Here is a 19,980-nt window from a genome sequence, read left to right as displayed (position 1 = left end):
TCAGAAGAGGTCACGTGGAGGCAGTTGACCACAATACGTTTCAGGCATGTATGTTAAGCAGCTTGCCTTGGAAGACTACTTGATGTTGCGCTACCAAGAGGAAGGAATGAATAACTGAGTAGGATTTGAACTCTTGAAAATGCTGAATGAAACTCAGTGGAATTCAAACAGGCATCTAGAAGGTAGCTCTATATTTAAACAATCAGTGACTCTAAAATCAGAGAAAACCATAGTGTATATATAAAAATTAGATGTGACTTCAATGAAAAATTAGGTTAGTTGGAGAGGAGAAAGGTTTCATATTTGCAAGCTACACATTTTTAATAATAAAGTGTGTGTTATTTAGAAAATTCATTGAGACATAAAATTTAAAAGCTTTTAAACATTTTAAAAATAAAAAATATCCAATTGAGAATGCAATTTCGATGGAATTAACAGTATTAAGGACCAAGTTAGATATGACTGAGAAACCAAAATACTTGCCGAGTAGATCTGATGAGCCTAACTGTCTAAATCAAAGCCAGAAAAATAAATGTAGGCAAATACATACACTAACAGTCAGCTGAAGGCAGGCATATGGGTAGCATACTTAAAATATAGAAAAACGCTAAACAGTGAAATACTGTCTAAATCAAAGCCAGAAAAATAAATGTAGGCAAATACATACACTAACAGTCAGCTGAAGGCAGGCATAGGGGTAGCATACTTAAAATATAGAAAAACGCTAAACAGTGAAATACATCATACCACAGTGGAAGAATCTTCAAATACTGGTAATGTTTGCATGGTTTCAAGAAAATATAGCAATAAAATCATTCTTTTGGAGGTGTTCCTCACAGGGACAGGAAAAAGCAGTCTTTTATTTTGTAATTGATTTTTAAATCATATAGTTCAGTATCAGATACACAAGTTTAAAAATGCCCTCTTCTTCCTGAAGGGTTACAGTCCAAGATCTGAGCTGTCTGTCCTTCAAGAGTAGTCAATGCACCCTAATTATGTTTGCTCTGCTGCTGTGGGAATGACATTGCATGTTGTCAGTTTACCAAGATTATTTTAATATTCCTCAGTATATAGGATAAAGCTGTGCCGAAGTTTGGGCTGTAATGGAGCTGTTACAAAAGAAAAACACAAGACAAGAAAACACAATTTTAGACTGTTTATATAACAGCTACCATCTTGGCTAAAAGTGAGGCTAGCCATTTAACCTTTCCTCTCTTCTTGCTTCTGTCATGACACAAAAATCTCTGAGAGCTGCCTGATTCCTTTTCCTGCTATTAAGAGACAGATTTTCCTCTCCTTAGTGTGCAGCCCTTATCAGGAGCAGGCAGCTATGCTTTTCTATTCTATAAACTCTGTTTCCCATTTACTTATCCTTTGATAAGAAATATGGTCATGTTTAAAAATTGATACTTTAATAGATTAGTTCATTTTCTACTCCAACTTAACTAATATTCCTATTGCATTTTCTTAACTTAGATCATTTCTTCCTGCTTGTCTGCTGTCTCCATAATCAGTTACTGAAAAAGAGTTAGTGGGTTTGATTATACGATCCCAAATTTCCCTTCCAATACCATCTATCCTGAAAATACCAATACATTTCACACCTTGAAAAGCAGTGCTTATAATTATCTTATTAAACACTAAAATACGGGAAAATGACGTAGTTAAGTCCTTCTGTTACTTCTGTAACACAGAAGTAGTTGAAACTAAAATTCTGAATAAAACAGGTCTTGTAAGCATCTTGTTTGAATGATTGCTGAACCCACTAAGGGCTGTCTTATTTTACGTATGGATATGCAAAGTGCCCCAAATTTCACTTGTCTCCATGGTCACCTAGATCTCCTCTCCAGTTTGTTTGCTTGAGGAAGCAGAAGATCAAAGGTTTATTATGAATGAATCAAACAAGCTTACTCTTCTATCCCTAGGAAAATGCAATTACACATTTCCTCTATATAGGAATTTTGCAGCCAAGCTACACTTGACCCTTCGACAAAATTTTTTCTCAGAATGAAACATGTCCTCTTAGAGTTCAGTAATCCTATCTTTCCTGTATAACAATTCTGCAGCCAAACTGTATCCTCATAAAAAAAAAAAGTCAAAAAATACATGCAGCTTCACACTTTGAGTAAATAGTAAAAGGATATTTTTCCTACAGTATAGTACATATTCTGGATTTTTTCCATCACTAAAACTCCATTTATTAACTGTTTATTCTCTCTAAATCTGAACATCCAGCTAAATTTTTACTTTATATATTCACAGTTTGGTTGTACTACCTAGGAATACTGTGCCAATTCCACTTGCACGTGCATTCATTTCCCCTGAACTACATCCTCAGAATTTTCACAGAATCACAGAATCGTTAGGGTTGAAAGGGACCTCTGGAGATCATCTAGTCCAACCCCCCTGCCAAGGCAGGGCCACCTAAAGCAGGTTACAGAGGAACATGTCCAGGTGGGTTTTGAATGTCTCCAGAGAGTGAAACTCCACAACCTCCCTGGGCAACCTGTTCCAGTGCTCTGTCACCCTCAACTTAAAGAAGTTCTTCCTCACGTTGAGGTGAAACTTCCTGTGGTTTAGTTTATGGCCATTGCTCCTCGTCCTGTCGCTGGGCACCACTGAAAAGAGTCTGACACCATCCTCCTGGCTCCCACCTTTGAGGTATTATATGCACTAATGAGATCCCCTCTCAGTCTTCTCCAGACTAAACAGGCCCAGGTCTCACAGTCTCTCCTCATAACAGAGGTGCTCCAGACACCTGATCATCCTTCTGGCCCTAATTTTGTAGAAGTCATTTGTAAGTTGCAACACTGAAACTCAAAGCCCTCATCAAGAAGACACAACTTCTAAGTAAAGAAACATGGAGTATCTGTTCTGCAAGTGGCTGGATTGCCCCTAATGCCAATTGTGTTAATGAGGGCTGCAGATATGGAGTTTCTATTTTTCCTCTGGCATGAATTGAACTTGCCAGGCAGAGTTCACTCAGCTCTGCCTTACAACAAGAGGTTTAGAATGTAGCTTTTGGGGGTTCCAGGAATTCATATGTTTTTCAAAAACCTGTTTTATTGGAGTGTGCTGGCTGGATCTCCTTGATCCTTCAAGAGCAAATATCCACCAAAAAAAAAGGAAAAAAACCAAAACAGACTAACTTTCTTCCAAACTAACTTTCTTCTAGCCAGGACTCAAAGCTCTTCTTGCAGATTCCCTGCTTTAACAGACACTTTATTCACAATACATTTTATAAACACTGTATGGTGGTTTTGCAGAGTCATGTCTGCTTAGCATAAACAGATGACTGTATCATGTCTAAAAAGCTATAACGGATGTCATAAAAGAAAAGGACTGCATGGATTCATGCCAGTGGAAAAAGAATTTTTAGTCAAGCTGCATATGTGAAGCTATACCATTTTTGTTCTAATAACACTTCCTCTTTCAGGTGTAAGTGTGCAACTGGGGCAGATAAATCCTTTTGTCTGGGATACTTCTGCGTTACTTTGCAACAGTACCTTAGGTCTGTGATTAAATGGCATCTGACAGCTTTTTTTCATGTGAAACTATGGCTCTTTTCTTCTTGGTCAATACTAAAGAAAAAGGAAGATTTCTTTTCCTCCAAGTACATTCAATGTTCACTGTTCTGTTTAGGTCCAATCTGTGTTTCAAAGCTGCATTTGAAACTTGTAGATTAGCCATGTTACCATGTAAAGGACAGTTTCCTGACGGTGGGAAGCAGATTAAAAGAGTGACAGCTCTTAAGATTTAAGTGGTGCTGCAGGGTATTAAGCTCCATAAGAGAATTTGAATGTGTCAGAAGTGTCAGGTACTTTATATTCATGGACAATTTCACAAAGGACTTGATCGTGCTGTCCTTACGTTATGAAAAGCAGTAGGAATGGCATGATTACCAGTTTAAAGACTTTGTAGAACTGGGCCTGTCATGTTGGCTGCTAGAGAGCTATTTGTATTGAAGTGTTTTAAGGCAAATATTCTTGTTTAATAAAGACCACATTGAGCTTTTAGTCAAGCCCTGTAATGTTCTCAAAATACTGAAAATTTGCATGAAAGCCTTGGGGTAAAATGCTAAGCTAGTATAAGTTAAAACATCTATTGTGGGATTTAACCCTGCATAATTAACTAGATTTGGCATAATGGAAAAAAATAAATTTACCACTCAGCTATATAAACCTATGGCAGGGGAATAACTGCTGAACTTCTCTCTTCTTACTACTTATCCTAAAATCATATGCAGTATTTCGTTTCATTAAAATAAAAAGGAAGCTGTATATTAACAGAAAATTACAGGTGGGCTTTTAGCATCTTTTTCTTTAAACAAGAGTTTTCTTGCAACTCTTGAATGTCATATGAAGAAATGTGCAGATTATTAGAAGCTATGTTATTCCAGGTTGGGGCTTATTCATTATCTCTAAGTGAAGCAGAGATATGTGAAACTACTCTATGTGAAACACCTAACACACCACGCCAGCAACTCTAGATGTTGCATCACTGAGTGAGTTTGGTTTTTCTCTGCGGAATTAGCCCACCCCTAAATGGAACAGTTTCCAGCAAATGAGCTGAGATCCTGTCCACATACAACTTTTTCCTCTAACTTGGCAATGAGGAGTACGAATTTGGCAATGAGGAGTATGAATCATCCCAAGAAATTGAGAGATTTCAGAATGGGCTTTAGAGTGATCAGAACTGACCTAAGAGGTTATATTTTTCTCCCCTGCTGTGTTTTATTTGGGGGTAAACATTATATGTTTATCTAACAGAATGACTCTCTTCTCCACAGAGTCTGGAGAAACACAAATCTACCCCATACATTTTCCTAAGACTTTTGAGAGTTCCTCTGCCAGCTCTTCAAACTCACAGATACAAGCCAGCTGTGGCCTGGAAGCTATAGATCCATTTTAGCATGGCCCTGTGCCCAAACTAAAACATCTTGCCTCAGTAGAGCTGTGTTAATGTCTAGATGGCTTCTGGACTGTGGCTGGTAAACATGGCCAGTTGCAGTGTGGGCAGCACAAGATCACTTGCCTGTGTGTTTTCTTGAGACCTACCTCTGTTTGCAAGTCCCTCGGCTATTTAGGCTAATAGAGTTCACCAGTTCTGCCAAGATTCCAGCAGTGCTGTGCATGCCTGGCAATAGACGGACAGGCATCCCTGGGAATTATCTGCTGGAAAACTCTAGCACCTAGAGAAATTTAGTCTTCCCAAGGCAAAGGAATGGGTTTGGGTGCCAGGTAAGTGCTTAGAACAAGAGCATCTTTGCTTCCTTTGTGCATCTACTCCATAGTCTTGTTAAGCACGCTGAATAACCTTAGATTAAAGGCATATTAGTGCATTATAACCTGGAATAGCATTTAGACTAAATATTCTATTTATAAACAGTATATAAACTACTGTATTCTGCTCAGCGTAATTAGGATATTAGTGACACAAATTTAGAGAAAATACAAAATTGTTGTTTTCTTCTTTCCTCATACATGGAAGCGCATGAATATTTTGCTGCCCCTGACCATCTGCATGAAAACACACTTTCATGAAATTTTAGACCACTTTAACTTCAGCTTTGCCAGTGCTTGGATTTGAGTCTCTATCACAAGCTCAACTCAAGCATTAATTTTTATTTTATTTTAATAATCCTTAGCTATAGATGTGCTGCAAGTAATACAAACATGTTATTCTGTGACTTTATCTGCTACCATCCTTCTAACCAACTGATGTCCTTCCATTAACATATACCCATACATTTTAGTATACCTTAATTTCCACTGGCGTTTTACCACTTACTCTCATATTTCTCCCATACTAGTGGTCAAGTGTCTGGGGTGCAGATTGTTTTATTCTAGCCAAATAAGCTTAATACAATATAAACATCCTTGGATACAAGTAGAATTCCAATATTTTATCAAGCTGGCCAAAAGCTACTCACATATCTGGTCCCAAGGATTTAACCACTGGACTTTGAAATACTAAAATGGTTGAGTTTATCTGCAGTCTAAGGTAAATATGACAATATATTTGCAGGAGATCAGTAGTAGTGAGATACAACTGAAAATAAACTGCTACCAAGATTCAGGAACATAATCCTCCATGAGGTGTCTTAGAGAACGAAACAGATTACTGAGCAATGAGTGTCTTAAAGAACAGATTCCTACTGAACCACAGAAAGCATTGCTCTCCTACTGTTTCTTATGCTCCTATGCTATTATAAGCTCTAAAGCATCCATTTTGAAAGGTACAAACAGACATATTTTAAGTGTTTGCTCTACTATTGAACACTGTAGAGATGATGATTGTGAGCCTAGAACTAAAGCAGTGATTATAACTCTGGGCAAAGCACACGCCAAATTACTGAACAGAAACCAAACAAAGTGCTCCAAGAAGTGAAACAAGATCCTAGAGCAGTCAATAGCAGTTTCTCCTTCCTGCCATTACTCGCCCAATTGCTTTTGTGGGTTTGCATTCTGGGCAGGGAAGAAAGCATGGCCAGGAAATCTTGGGAGAGTCCTGTGATCCCTGCAGCCTGCCCTTAGGCAAGGGAATGCAAGTGTAATCACTCCTTAGGTCCATTTTCTGTTACAGATTGGGAAAAAGGTCTGGAGGAGATTGGGGAAAGAATTGGGAAGAGGGCTTAGGCCAGGGAAGAGAAGAGGGCATCTATCTCCAGGCCTCTGTGGAGACAGGTGAGGAATGAGTCCAGTGTGTGCAAAAGCTTAACCTTATCCATCTTCTACATTTCTTATGTAATCAAACTGAGCTCTGCAATAGTATGTATAATATTGAATGTTTTATTAACCAAAATAGAGACATTGCTTGCCAACTGTATTTTTCCAATCTCCCTCGGCTCAACTCCGCACCATCTGTCTTTAAATCATATACTAATAACACTTATCCTTTCAAGTTCTAATCACCTAGACTCACTGATGTCTGTGTTATCTTTGATTATTTTTTGACGTTGCTTGTCACCCACTCATCAGCTGCCGTTGTTGGACTATCATGCAGAAAATAAAGACATTTAAAAGAAAGTAATACACAATTCAGTGGACCCCTTATAAACTCACGTACAGAGCTTTTTGTATATAACACATTGTATTGATACTCCACTACTTTGAATAATGCTTAAATCATAGACTCATACCTAGATCAAGTCCACTGCACAGAACAGGTGCAGCAAATAGATATAGGCTGTGCAAGATTTTATTGGTGATAAGAGCTTCTAAGAGCAGAGTCTAATTCAGAAGCAATGACTTTTCGGTCATGGTATCCATTTTTTTGATAGCAGGAGTGTGCCCTACAATATATTTTCCTGAGTATTTATTCAATCAAGATTTAAATATTCAAGCAGTAAGTCTTTCACTGTGTTTCTTGTGAAATTATTCAACAGAAATCTCTACAAAAATGAAAAACTGAATTACGTCAGTTCACGATTTTCTTTTAGTTTTTATGTTTTTCCTCATTCTCCAACTTGAAGCAAAAGATGTTCATACAAATGCTAAAAATTTAGGGGGCAGTTGTATCACTCTGGTTATTATTAATGGTTTTAACATTATATTGTTTTTAAAACACTTCAGTACCTACCGTAGCTCCAAGCCAGCTTCTGAGGAGAGAAGCAAAGCAGGAAAAATAAGAAGCTGAAGAATGCCGAACAGAGAAAATCCTCTTGGCCTCTTTATATCTTCCTGTCAATACTTCTAGGGCCAGATTTAGCACAGGACTCTTCCTTAGAAAGTCAACTTCTGACATAATAATATTTCCTGTGCAGATACATGTATAGGGTTATACAAATCTACATAAGACAGGAGAAACAAAGCAGATATCCTGAAATGTAAAAGGTACAGAACAAGCACAGAAGCTGGGAAGTTGTAAAAAGACTGAAATAAAAGGCCAGAAGAAATGTTGGCCTTAGCAGAATGTACCCAAATATTGGTATTCACTCCGTATGAAAAAGCACACATGTTGCATCCTCCTTATTCACAAAGAAGCATCTTTTTCAGCATATGGGCTCACTTACCATGTCCATGATAGTGTAAGCAAAAAGCTAAAAGGGAAGAGTAAACTCAATCTAATTCTCTCCCTACTTTTCAAGCAATATTCTTTTCACCTAGTAAGGTTGCAACTTCAGCTGTCTTCCCCAGTCCCTAAGCTTGCTTTTGGTGGCAAACATAGCTTATTTTGCAAAAAGAACCCTACCTAAGCTGCTAACATGTATTCAACTGTTCTTCATAGTTAGTATCTTCAAATTGTTTTATAAATTTTCATAAGCAAAGTCCCACATCAGCCTCATGCAAAAAGCCTATTTAGAAGATCCTGTTATATGAACTGGTGACACAAAATTAAAGAAAACAAATAAGGAAAATCACTGATAGGTAAACATCCATAGAAGAGATGGAAAATGAAAGATAGACCATTGCCCTGTACGTGTGATGATTTACCCAGATTTACTGTACTTGTTTTGAATGATATTTTATGCCTTTTGAATGTTTTAGAAGGAGTACTTTTTTCCCTGAAAGAAAATGGAAAAGCTTGGGTTTATTATATTTAAAAATGTTACTGTTATCCTATTTTCATTTTATTAATTTAATTCCATGCTCAAGTGTTTATTGTGGTAGAATTATTCCCCTGAGAAATAGGTAAAGCCTAAAACACTTAGGCAGATTTCAAATTTATATCCTTGCCAAAGTAATTATAACAATATTTATTCAAACACTGGTTTCTACATCTGAATTTGAAGAGAAGAAAACTAGTGACTTGTGGTTCAAATCAGTATTAAGATATACACACTATATTTTGCATCAAAGTCTATATTGTTTTCCTCGGTACAAAATTTGAAACTGTGTTTCAACATATTATTTTCTTATGCTTCAGTTTCATTCTGAAAGTTATGGAATCAGATTCAAAAACATTTATACTCAAAGTTTAAAAACAACAACAACAAAAAAACCAAAAAACAAAACCAAAAACACCAAAACAAGAAAAACAACTTTCAAACATCTTTGCAGTACTGAAATTTTAACTGCTGTTTGACATACCTAAACTTCTTTTCAGTTTCAGTTTCCCTGTTCTCAACAGCTAATGAGGGCCTAGCTGATCTGGGGCTCCCTAAACTGGTCAGAACAGACCTTCACATGGCTGTCAAGAACAGTATCATTTGACACGGTCCTACACAAGTCCTGGGAAAGTTCCGACTCAACACAAAAATGCTTCCCTCATCAGAGACTATTTCAAATTTGATATCTGAGATTCAGGTCTAAACTTTTAGAAATTTAACAGAGATAATGTTCCTTCTACCAAATAAATTAGAATCCTTTTAAAAAACTTCACAGAAGACATGAGGGCTTTACAAACAAAGCTAGCTTTATCAGCTCTGCAAATATCTCTCCATCACATAAAATGATTATGACAATATCATGAAAACTTTTTCTCTCTGTAAAATGCATGTTGAATTGTCTATACAGATTTCTCCTGAGATTTACCAGATATTTAACAACATTGAAGCCAGATTTTGTGTTAGTTCTAAAATATAATGTAAACCGAAAGGTAAAAGTTATGTGATGATTTCTTCTGCCTAGTAATAAAACAAAGCTCTGATCCCAGGAGCTCAAATAAAGCTCAGATACCTGGAGTGGCAAACCAACTTTTTTATATAGGAATAGGGATTTCTAGTTCATTCTAGAGATAAGAAAATAATTTCCAAGTAAAAAAAAGATAAAAATTATATAGTAGCATGTGTCCAAATCTGACCATGTCAAAAACCCAAACCAGATATGTGCTGTCAAGGGCAGTATTTACCAATGACAGCTATATTCTGTCTCCTTCCCTCTCCTCCCTTGTGCAGTGTGTCATGGGGGATGGCTCAGGTGTATGAGAGGACCAACTTCAGTTCTCCATGGCCACCCATCCATACAGCAGCACCCAGTTCCGCAGTACATGGGAGTTTCAGCCAGTCTCCAGACTGGGAGCTGCAATTCCAGTGTTTCATATCTCTATCAGAGCAGGGTTCAATCTCCATTTCCTGTAAAGCATCATGCTTTTCTTTGTTGTTGACCTACAGAATTTCATCATAGAAAGACATATGAGCAAAGTTTAAATAAATACATTGCGTTTAGCTCTGAACTATTTAATTTACGTATTTTAAAAACATATTTTTACAATAGAGTTTCTAAACTCCTATTTTTTCAAAATATATATTTGTTCAAAGTGTTAGCTGAGTAAAAATTCGAGTAGTATGGGTCAATTGTAGTGAATTTCCTGACGCTTCCCAAGTCACTGAGACTCACAATTACTTCATAACTTTATTTCCTAACTTTATGCAGAGAATGTAATAAGCCAGTCTCCTCACTCTTCCTTTATAGCAAATGGAGACAAACTGCTCTACAACAACACTCAGTGGAACTTACTTGCTCTCTTTATTACTAAGAGAATCTAGGTTACGTATCAAAGGTTAGGAAATAGAAAAACTCCCCGCAAACTTCCTACAAAGGAAGAGCACTACCTGCAACTGTGACTCAAAACCATAAGCCTTTTCCTGGAATATTTTGCCACCAGCCTACTCCTTTCTATTCCAAAGCACAAGGTGGTAAGACAAGGATGCAATTTTATCAAGCTCCAGTAGAAAAAAATGCTTTATCTTACATATACCCCTCCCCACAAAAAATAAATCTGTATTACTGCTTCACTTTTTACCAGATTCAAATCCATACCTATTGCTCACAAGGATCCTTCAGCATGGGTAGCTTTCTCTCTCTGTTTGAAGTTATTTCATTGCACAATAAACTAAAATAGTTCCTCAGGATACAGAAAGGCAACTATGATAATAACCAATAGGCCAGGCATGTACATTGGGTAGACAACAGAGTTTATGTCCCATTATTATCCCATTATGATAATTTTGTATACAAAGTACAGCAGAACTTAGAGACAAAAGCATGGTTCAGGGAGATGAGAGAGGTTGCTTCAAGTCTGTTTTCCAGATCAGCTCCATGTCTGAACTATGGGAATACAGCATTAATGGAGCACTAGTATCATTGCTTCTACAGGTACTACTTAGGATTTTAGCCTTTTTCAGGCGTAGCAGGTTCATTATAAATGCTGTGAGGATTAGTTCACAGGACAGATACTACAGGGTCTTGGCGGCTATGGAAATGTTATGAGGTGAGATTATATGTATCACAGAAATATACTCTGTTCCAGGGCTGGCAGCAGCTAGAAAGTGACTTTGAGGCTCTGAGGGCCAAATATAGGCCCCTAAGTCCTTATTATCTCTGCATTTTCATTTCTTACAGGTATAATACAGTTAACAGAGATTTTTTACTTCCAAAATTTAATTGTGATGATGAATAAATCAAAAACTGAAAAGTACTTGTATGCCACAGTAAAAAATAAATGTTTCAATGCACTGCAAATAGATTCATTTCTGTCTTCTCCATTTAACCTGATTTGTAATAAATATGCACTTTGGTTAAGAAAGCTGGATTGTTCACATGAAAGATATTACCTGCGGTTCTATGTGAGCAGCTGGACTTTTGGACAGGAAATACTGTAGAAAGTGATACCTGCAATATGAAAACTGAGGATAGTGATGTACATATGAAAATGTAAAAATCACAGAAATTAGCTGGAAGGAACTTCTGCAGGTCTAGTCCAATCTCTCACAGCTGGGCTATTGCCAATACTAAATTAGATCTGTAAACAGAGAAGTCAGATCTAGACCACAGAGATGTGTATACCTATGCATATACATATGTATGTATATGTGCAAAATTATTGATGGATAAGTATGCAGAAAACAAGTAGAGGAGGAAGTAGGATATGAGGAGTTCCAAGGATACAAAGTGAACCTGGTGGGATGCATTCAGCATTAAACACATGAACAAATCCCAGGTGTAAACTCAACAACTCCAGCAATGCTGCTAATTAGAGAATGTATCTCAATCTATAGAATTTGAAGTATTTCTTTTTGGGATAGAAATAGACAAAAGAATGAATGCTCAAATTATTTTTCCACCCTTGCTAATAGATTCTGGGGAAAGCAGCCAGTGACAAAAGTAACTAAGTGCTGTCAGACTTTACAGATTTCTCAAGATGGGCAACAAGTTAGGTGACACAACTGAAAGTTTAACCTAAACAGTCTAGGGACTTTGGAAACATAATTTTCCTATCACGCAAATCATCATGAATTATTCAACAGGTAACACATAAGAGAACAAGAAAAAGTACTCAAATTGCACGAGCTTTTTATTTCTGTAGCCCAGAGCACAGAAAAAATCAGTTGTGATTTCAAAGATTGCTGAGAGAACTAGACTAGTATAAATACAAGAAACAAATGCAAGAAACTTCCACTGAAGCAAGAAACAAACGCAAGAAACTAGTATAAATACAAGAAACAATACAAGAAACTTCTTTTTCACAAAAGCACAAAAAGTTTTCCAGAAAATCAGTGACAAAAGAATCCACTTCCTTTTGGGCATCCACAGAATGGACTACACTGGCAATAATTTCTAGGTACACCGGCAGGTTAAAGGAATTTTTGGACCATGCTCCAGTACCTTTCTAATATTGAACAATTGCTCTCCCACACAGATATAGGACTCAGCTCTCCTATACTTCATTAAAGATATCTGGAGACAAAGTCTCAGTATGCTAAATTCTGTGTATTGTATGTTAATTTCCTAAATTTCCTTACCATTTTCAAAGTAGACGCTAATCTTTCCATCTCTGCTAAGATACAGCAGGAAAGTACTCTGAGCTGACCAGATAAATCCAGACTACTTTAAAATACAAGTCGCGCCTGACAACAGAATTTTATTTGGAAATGGCAGCTAGAACATTAAGCATTGGTCACACAGAAGAAAATCTCTCCTACAAAAATAAGGGGAAGTAGCTAAACAAACACAGGACTTCAATTTATATATATTCTATATATATATTTTTTATATATGTAGTATATATTCTTTCTAGCAGCTCACTAGCATTTAATTGATCTATTTTGGGGAAGTAAACTATTTACATCATATGAACTATTAATAGCAAATGCCAGTTGTACTCAGACAGTTCTGGTTGACAATAGCACATAACAAGACACAACTACAACAGAAAAACACAAGTTCTGTGCAGCTTACCAAAACAGGTTATGGAACTACTCATACATTACATGCATTGTTGTTGTTTAATGGTATGCTCAAACCCACACTATGCTATCATTTTCAGACTGTCTACCTGTTCTTGCAGTTTTCTGACATATCAAAATATCCTTCATAAGCAATGTAGTCAACCCTGATGATCCAAACCACTAGATTAATCTTAAAATCATATCTGTGTTACAGAATAAAACGTTTTCTGAAGTGATGATCTATATAATTATCCATAAGATCAAAGGGTCAAGATACATGTTAACATTGCAAAATAGGTCTAGCACAGCAAACATTATGGACAAGTGCTGCTGAGTGCCAGATGGCATAAACATAACGCTAATGTGATATTCTTCTGCACATAACCGTAGCTTCACAGTCTTTGAAGACACACACCACCGATGTGAATTAGTGCAAATCTGCCCCCTGCAGTCACAAGGCTCCTGTGAACATGGCCTTCATCTCTTTCCTCATGTTTTATATCAGCTGATCCTTGTCATGATTCAGATATACAAAGGATAGATAGTGCAGATCTCTGGCATGCAGGGACACAGATTTGGCCAAATGGGAAGCAGGCCACGCAGGACACAGAGAGAAGGTTACTTTCATCACAAGCCAAGACTGTGGGAACTGTTCTAGGCATTAGCAGACCTTTATGTAGAAGTTCAGCATGGAAGAAGATGCATAACCTATTCCATGACAGCCAAAGTAAACAGTGCTAGCAGGACTCCCTTATTTCTCTATTTTTGTATTAGACATCAGAAATATTTGCCCATGTGATGGTGACATATATAAATTCAGTGCATAAAATACCACATTGCTATTCATTGGCAATACTTTAATATTTCCTCTCCTGTAGTGACCAGTTGAGCCAAAGACTGCTCTATATTTCTTTCTCAGGTATGTAATATTAGGGGAAGACATGCAGAGAAAAAAAAAAAAAACCCCTAGAAAATTCTTTTAAAATACCAGAAAATTTCCAAAATTCTCAGGTTCATTTTTAATCACAGCCTGGTTTTCATCCTCAGGCAATTTAATACTACAGTACAGCAAGAATTCCTTGATGTTTTGTAGATTGGGCCAGTACAGAGAGACAATGTCTTTTCCATTTCTCTGTCCATTGCAATTGTACAGGGCTCACGTAGCCGTTCATAGTCAGTCACAAAAGACACACAGCAAGTATAGCATTAGAATAATGTTGGGAAAGCATGGAAGTGTTTTAAATATTTTTAAATAAAAACAGAAACATTTGCTCAGTTCTGTTAACTTCAGAATAAGTTAAATTACACAGAACAGTTGTTTCTTCTACTTTATCTCCTGTCCCATACATAGACACTAAGAGGGAAAGCCAAAACTTTATGATGTGATATAACAGGGATATTGGCTTGTTCATGTCTGTTCTGTATCTAGAACAACGTTGTCAAGAAAGAACCATAATTTTAATAGTTTAGGTAACAGAGGAAAAGTGTCAATCAAAATAGTTTTTTTCTTATCCTGCAACAACAAAGTAGTTTTTGATAGAAGTGCTTTTGCATCTGAAATTTCAGATACATCAAGGTTATTTGTATGCTATAAGTACAGCATCAATAAAACTGCATTTTCTTGTGGAAAAGGGCAGGCCTATCATGTTTTACAGGACTACCTAATTACAGAGTATAGCTGTTGCCAGTCACCTGCTGAAGTCCTATTTAGAAAGAAACAGGCAGAGTGAAAAGCATAGGGTTTAAGGCCAGAATGGATCATTAGATTAACCAACTTATGTGTTGCAGGCCAAGATGTCTTAATATATTTAGCTACTTATTATGCCTAATAATTGATGAATTAGCCTAGTACATTTTTTAGAAAAACATCTTTAATTTTTTCCTGATGTTTCCAGAGAATCCAACATATCTTTTGAAAAGATCATTAGTGATTTAGGGCCATTCCAAATTTGAATCTGCATAACACCAGCTTCCAGCTTTCGGTCTTTATTGTGCCTCTCCATACAAACTTATTAAGTCCCTTTGTGCCTTTCCCTTGGGAAAGTAATTAAACATGGAAATCCATTCATTACTTGGTAGCCTTTAAAAATCAACTAGGCAGACTGAGCCCTTTAATTCTGTCATTCTAACATATACTTTCCAACTCCCAGACATTTGTATTCCTTCCCTGCTCTCTCTCCATTTACGCAACAAATCTACATACCTTGGAGCTGTACAGATAAGCTACAAATATGGGGCTATAAAGATGAGATAAACACTGTGATGCAACAAATTACAAAGGTAGCGCCTCTTCTGTCTCTCAGTATAAGGCTTCTTAGCAGATCTAATAAGAACCTAGAACTCTTCCCAGAGTTTTCAGGACGTAATCCTTCACTCTGTATTTATGGTCTGTATTCCATATTTCAAGTCCTGTAGCTCTAGTTTTGCTAATATTGAAGCAGGCTGGTCTTATAAATCAGTCTGGTCATCAAATAAACCATATGATTACCACATTTTTATGATTACTTAATATGACTGTTACCAGCAATAACTTTATACTTCTAAATCATAAATCAAAAAGATTTAGTAGGCTTTAAAAGCATTAATTGCTTCATAGTCCTTTTTCAACAACTCACAATTAATAACAAGTTGTCATTGACAATTCCTTTAAGATCAGTCTGTTAGCTATTTGTAATCTGTCTAAATGTGCCTTTGGATTCTACATAGACAAAATACAGAATATATAGAGCATAGAAGACAAAATATAAGTGAGATCATGGAAAGGATAAAGATTATTAAAATGAGTAAAGAGCACATGCTGCCTCCAAGAACAGCTGCTTGAATTCACCCAATCTAGCAGATAAAACTTCATGGGTAAATGTGTCTAGAATTGGAGAAAAAAAATCACAAAACATTAAGAGTCCTTTCTTCATGTTGTGCCCCTAACATTGTTATTGTCAGTTAGTATCTCATAGACTGTGAGCCAATGAAATGAATAGACATGCTCTCCTCCGACTTCAAATCTTGTTTTTCCAGACTGGCAGCCTGTTAAAGCAAACTGCACTTCTCATTCACTTAACTGAGTTTGCACTGGGAGGTGGTTAAAAGGTGGAGAACATGCATTTTTTATCAAAGACTGCAGCCAGAGAACCTCAGTACATCCTGATATCCGAATGCATTTTCCAAGATGTGGTGGGATTGGAATATCTTGGTTAAAAGTTGCGATGTTACTGACTTCGTTGTGACTAGGCAAGTCTCCTAATTTTCTCCCCATCTTCATGTCCCTTCTTTCCTATGATTAGATGGCAGAAGGCAAAATAAATTTACTTTTATCAGTGAGGAAGAGTGTTAAATCTTGTAGAGAGTAAGTCAACTCTCAAGGTCACCTCCAACTCTGCTTGTTACCATTACATCTTCTTTAGTTAACAAGTGACAGGAATTCTATTTAGGAATGACAGATTTAGCATACAGACAGCTTCTTCTAGTGGAAGTTTTGACTAGATCTCATCTTCCTTGAGATAATTTGCAAATATCGTGTTGCAAGTTATAATTAGACCTTATGTTGATTTAAAAATAAAATTTCCTCATGACAAAAATATTATCCTACATGTGCCTCCTCTGGCTCAAAGCTAGCAATCATCATGATGGAGTAGACATAAGTTATGAGATTTCCATGGAGGAAAGAATACTGGACCAGTGAGAGAATGTTATAAGCCAGCTGTAGCAATAATTCCAAGTAGCTTTCAAGCAGTGAAGCCTTAGTAAACTTAAACACTTATGTAAGCCAGATTTATTGAAACAGCTTCACATATCGTGGTTCTGGTTTAGGGTTTTCTATTCTGGGCAGAGCACCAACTGGAAAGATGCCTTGGAATACGCACTCCCTAGTCCACCAGAGAGTCTACTGAAAACATCACATACCTTTTCCTCTGCTCTTCCCCGTTCCTGTCCCCCCATGCCCATGTCTGCCCTCCCTTCCCTCCCCACTTACCAGTGTTGCATAATAACATAGTTCACTATTTTATCCTGGTAAAGTTAAAAATAAAGCAAACAAAAAAGACTGTGCTTTATTCACCAAAAAAGGATGCATGTTTCTGAGCTTACACCTGAGGCAGCAGGTTTTTGGCAGCTCCCAGGTGGGCTTGCCTTGAATATCTGGAAATAGACCTATTTATTTCCTTTTTTTTTTTTTTTTTTTTTTTCAATTGGGAAAGAAATTAATATGCTCTGAATTTTGTATCTGTATCTGTACACTTCAAATCTGTATACATTTTGTCACTCATTCATGCCATCTTAGACTCACTCATTTTTTTGATTTAATTTAATTTGCCTTATATTTCTCCCTCCAGAGGTCTAGAATAGCTTCTATCTAGATTCTACATTTTAATCATATCCAGGAGCTTTTGTCATTTTCATGATCACTTGTTCTGTTACGAATATAGGTTTCTTTCCTCATTCCTGACTTATTCAGAGAAGTTTTTCCATTGGCATCTGCATTTCATTTCTGCTTACAAATTTAAAGGCATATCATTTAATTTTGGGAGTTCTAAGCATTGTTCCCTCCTTTGAAACATAAACCAGTCTGGAATTCATCTCTATTCTTCCTAATAATAATTTACAGATATATGAAAACAAAGCTCTCTTCTCTGTCAAAGCACATTAGTCTTCACCATACTGTGAGGTCTCCAGGATCTCTTGAGTACAGGGTGATTCTAGCTCAGTTCTAGTCTAATAAACCAGAAACCATGCTTGAAATACACTGTTTTGTCTCACAATAATAAGACTCTGAGTTCCTTGCTTCTTCTCCAAATATCAGTAATGTGATGAAAAGATAAAGAGTGTGACTCAATCAGTGTTTCTTGTTATTATTCAAAGTGGATGATAATGAACATTGAAAAGAAAATGCTCTCAGATTATTACTATTAGTAATGCCTTCAAGTCTTAATGAAAAATGACTAGAAAAATCTTTCAGTCCAAAACCTTCTTTGAGCAAAGCAGTGACACTGACTCTTCCACTCTCGAGAATTTGCATGGGGCCTAAGAAACTGTTATCTATCCTGGCCTGAGGATATCAGACAGTGAAGAATAAGCTATTATTTCCCTCAGAAGCCTGGCACTTCCGCCATGAGCCTGTGGATTAACTGCAAGAATTCAAGCAATATCATGTTTACACTTATTTCATTTGGGAAAATACAATGTAACTCCAAAAACTGACAAAATAAAATACAGTCTCACCAAGAACAGTTCAGCCCCATATGAATTTAAAAACATACTTCTGTCATTCAGGTGGCAATTAAATTTAAGCTGATGACTTCTGTGCAGTGCCAGTCTGTTATGTAGCCTGGATCTGTGTGCGATTTGACATGCTCAAACCATCGTCAAATGGCTCAAATCTAGTGTTCAGAACCAGTGGTTTTATTCTTTGTGCCTGGTTATCATCAAAAAATATACCATATGCCTGGTTAATGTGCTCTGGCAGTTGCACAATTCATGTAAGAGAGATACAACATAATCTCAGGATCTGAAAAGATGAAGGAACTCTTCAAGAGTAGGTGAAATTTAAGGCCCTTTTCACCCCATCTTGCAAACCTCAATCTCTGATGTCAGTACTTTCATTTATTGCCTTTCTTTGTGGCAGAAGGATGGCAGAGACCTCCTGAGACAGAATTTAGCTATTATAGGAAGGCATCTTACAATCTTCTCATTGATAAACATATTAAGTCCCATTATAAAAACCTTAAAACCTGCCATTAGAAGGCTGTTTCAGACAAAAAAAGTATGCTCAAAGTGCTTTCATGACAGCACTATAACATAAACATATTGTGTTTAATGAAAGATAAGGAGCTCATTAAATACAAAGCAGTATTGGCTGCTGGCTGGAAAACAATATCTAATAAAACCTTAAAATGATCTTACAAAGGTAAGAGACAATGATTACATCAGTACATTGATAAAAAGATAAAGGTAAAAGTTACAGATTGAATAGATTAGACTAAGATATAAGGTACATGTACATAAGCCAGTAGGTTGTTTGCTAAATGTTTATATATGTAGCAGATGGGAGGAAGCATGAAGACACTTTGATTTGAAAATATTCCTAAGTATGCATTACCCTCGAGACTGAGTCAGCTTATATGACCTTATTTGCTCAGTGGGGATTTTACTTTGAAGTGCAGAGAAATTCTCTCCCCAGGAAAGCTCCCCTATATACTTCTGAAAGTACTTCGTTTCAGTATTTGAAAACAAGGTATTCAGCTGTACTTAGCAGAGCTATTCGGGAAAAGCAGACAATTAGCAGACAAATTAAAAAAAAAAAAAAAATAAAAAAAATCCTGAAATAAGCTGTCTCATTTTTTTTAAAAGTGTTATAAAAAAGATATTGTCAATTTTGCTGCCAAAGCACAGTTTAGATGGAAACGATAAAATACAGGAATTGTAACAGCTTTTGTTTTACTATGACTGGAAACATTTTTGACTGTGAAGTAATGCTGATGGATACAGAGAGAGAGATAGACGTGTCTATCTCTGTATATCAGACATACAGAAGCTCTGAGAAAGGGTTAACTTCTAGAAATTTTTTGCAGTTTTAGGTTTGTCATGATTGTATAAAACTGACAGAGCCACCAAATGGCAGTCAACCCAGCCTTATGAGGTGTAGTAAAAGTTTTACCCCTACATTTGTCTGCTTGAGTCTTTGTTTCTTTTGCATCATAAGTTTTCAATAAAATGTTTCAATCCTCTATTATTTTTTTTTTTAAAGCAAAAAAAAAAAAGACGCAAAGAAGTAAATTAAACTTTGATATTTGCTATTAGGCAATGGCATGGTAGAAAGCTCCAATGGACACATGTATTAGCTTGCTTATGAGTCTCCAGGGCTAGCTCTTGAGAAC

Source organism: Strigops habroptila, chromosome 1, assembly GCF_004027225.2.
Source record: "Strigops habroptila isolate Jane chromosome 1, bStrHab1.2.pri, whole genome shotgun sequence".
Taxonomy (NCBI): Eukaryota; Metazoa; Chordata; class Aves; order Psittaciformes; family Psittacidae; genus Strigops; species Strigops habroptila.
The sequence above is the reverse complement of the archived record's forward strand: the minus strand, read 5'-3'. Positions refer to the sequence as shown.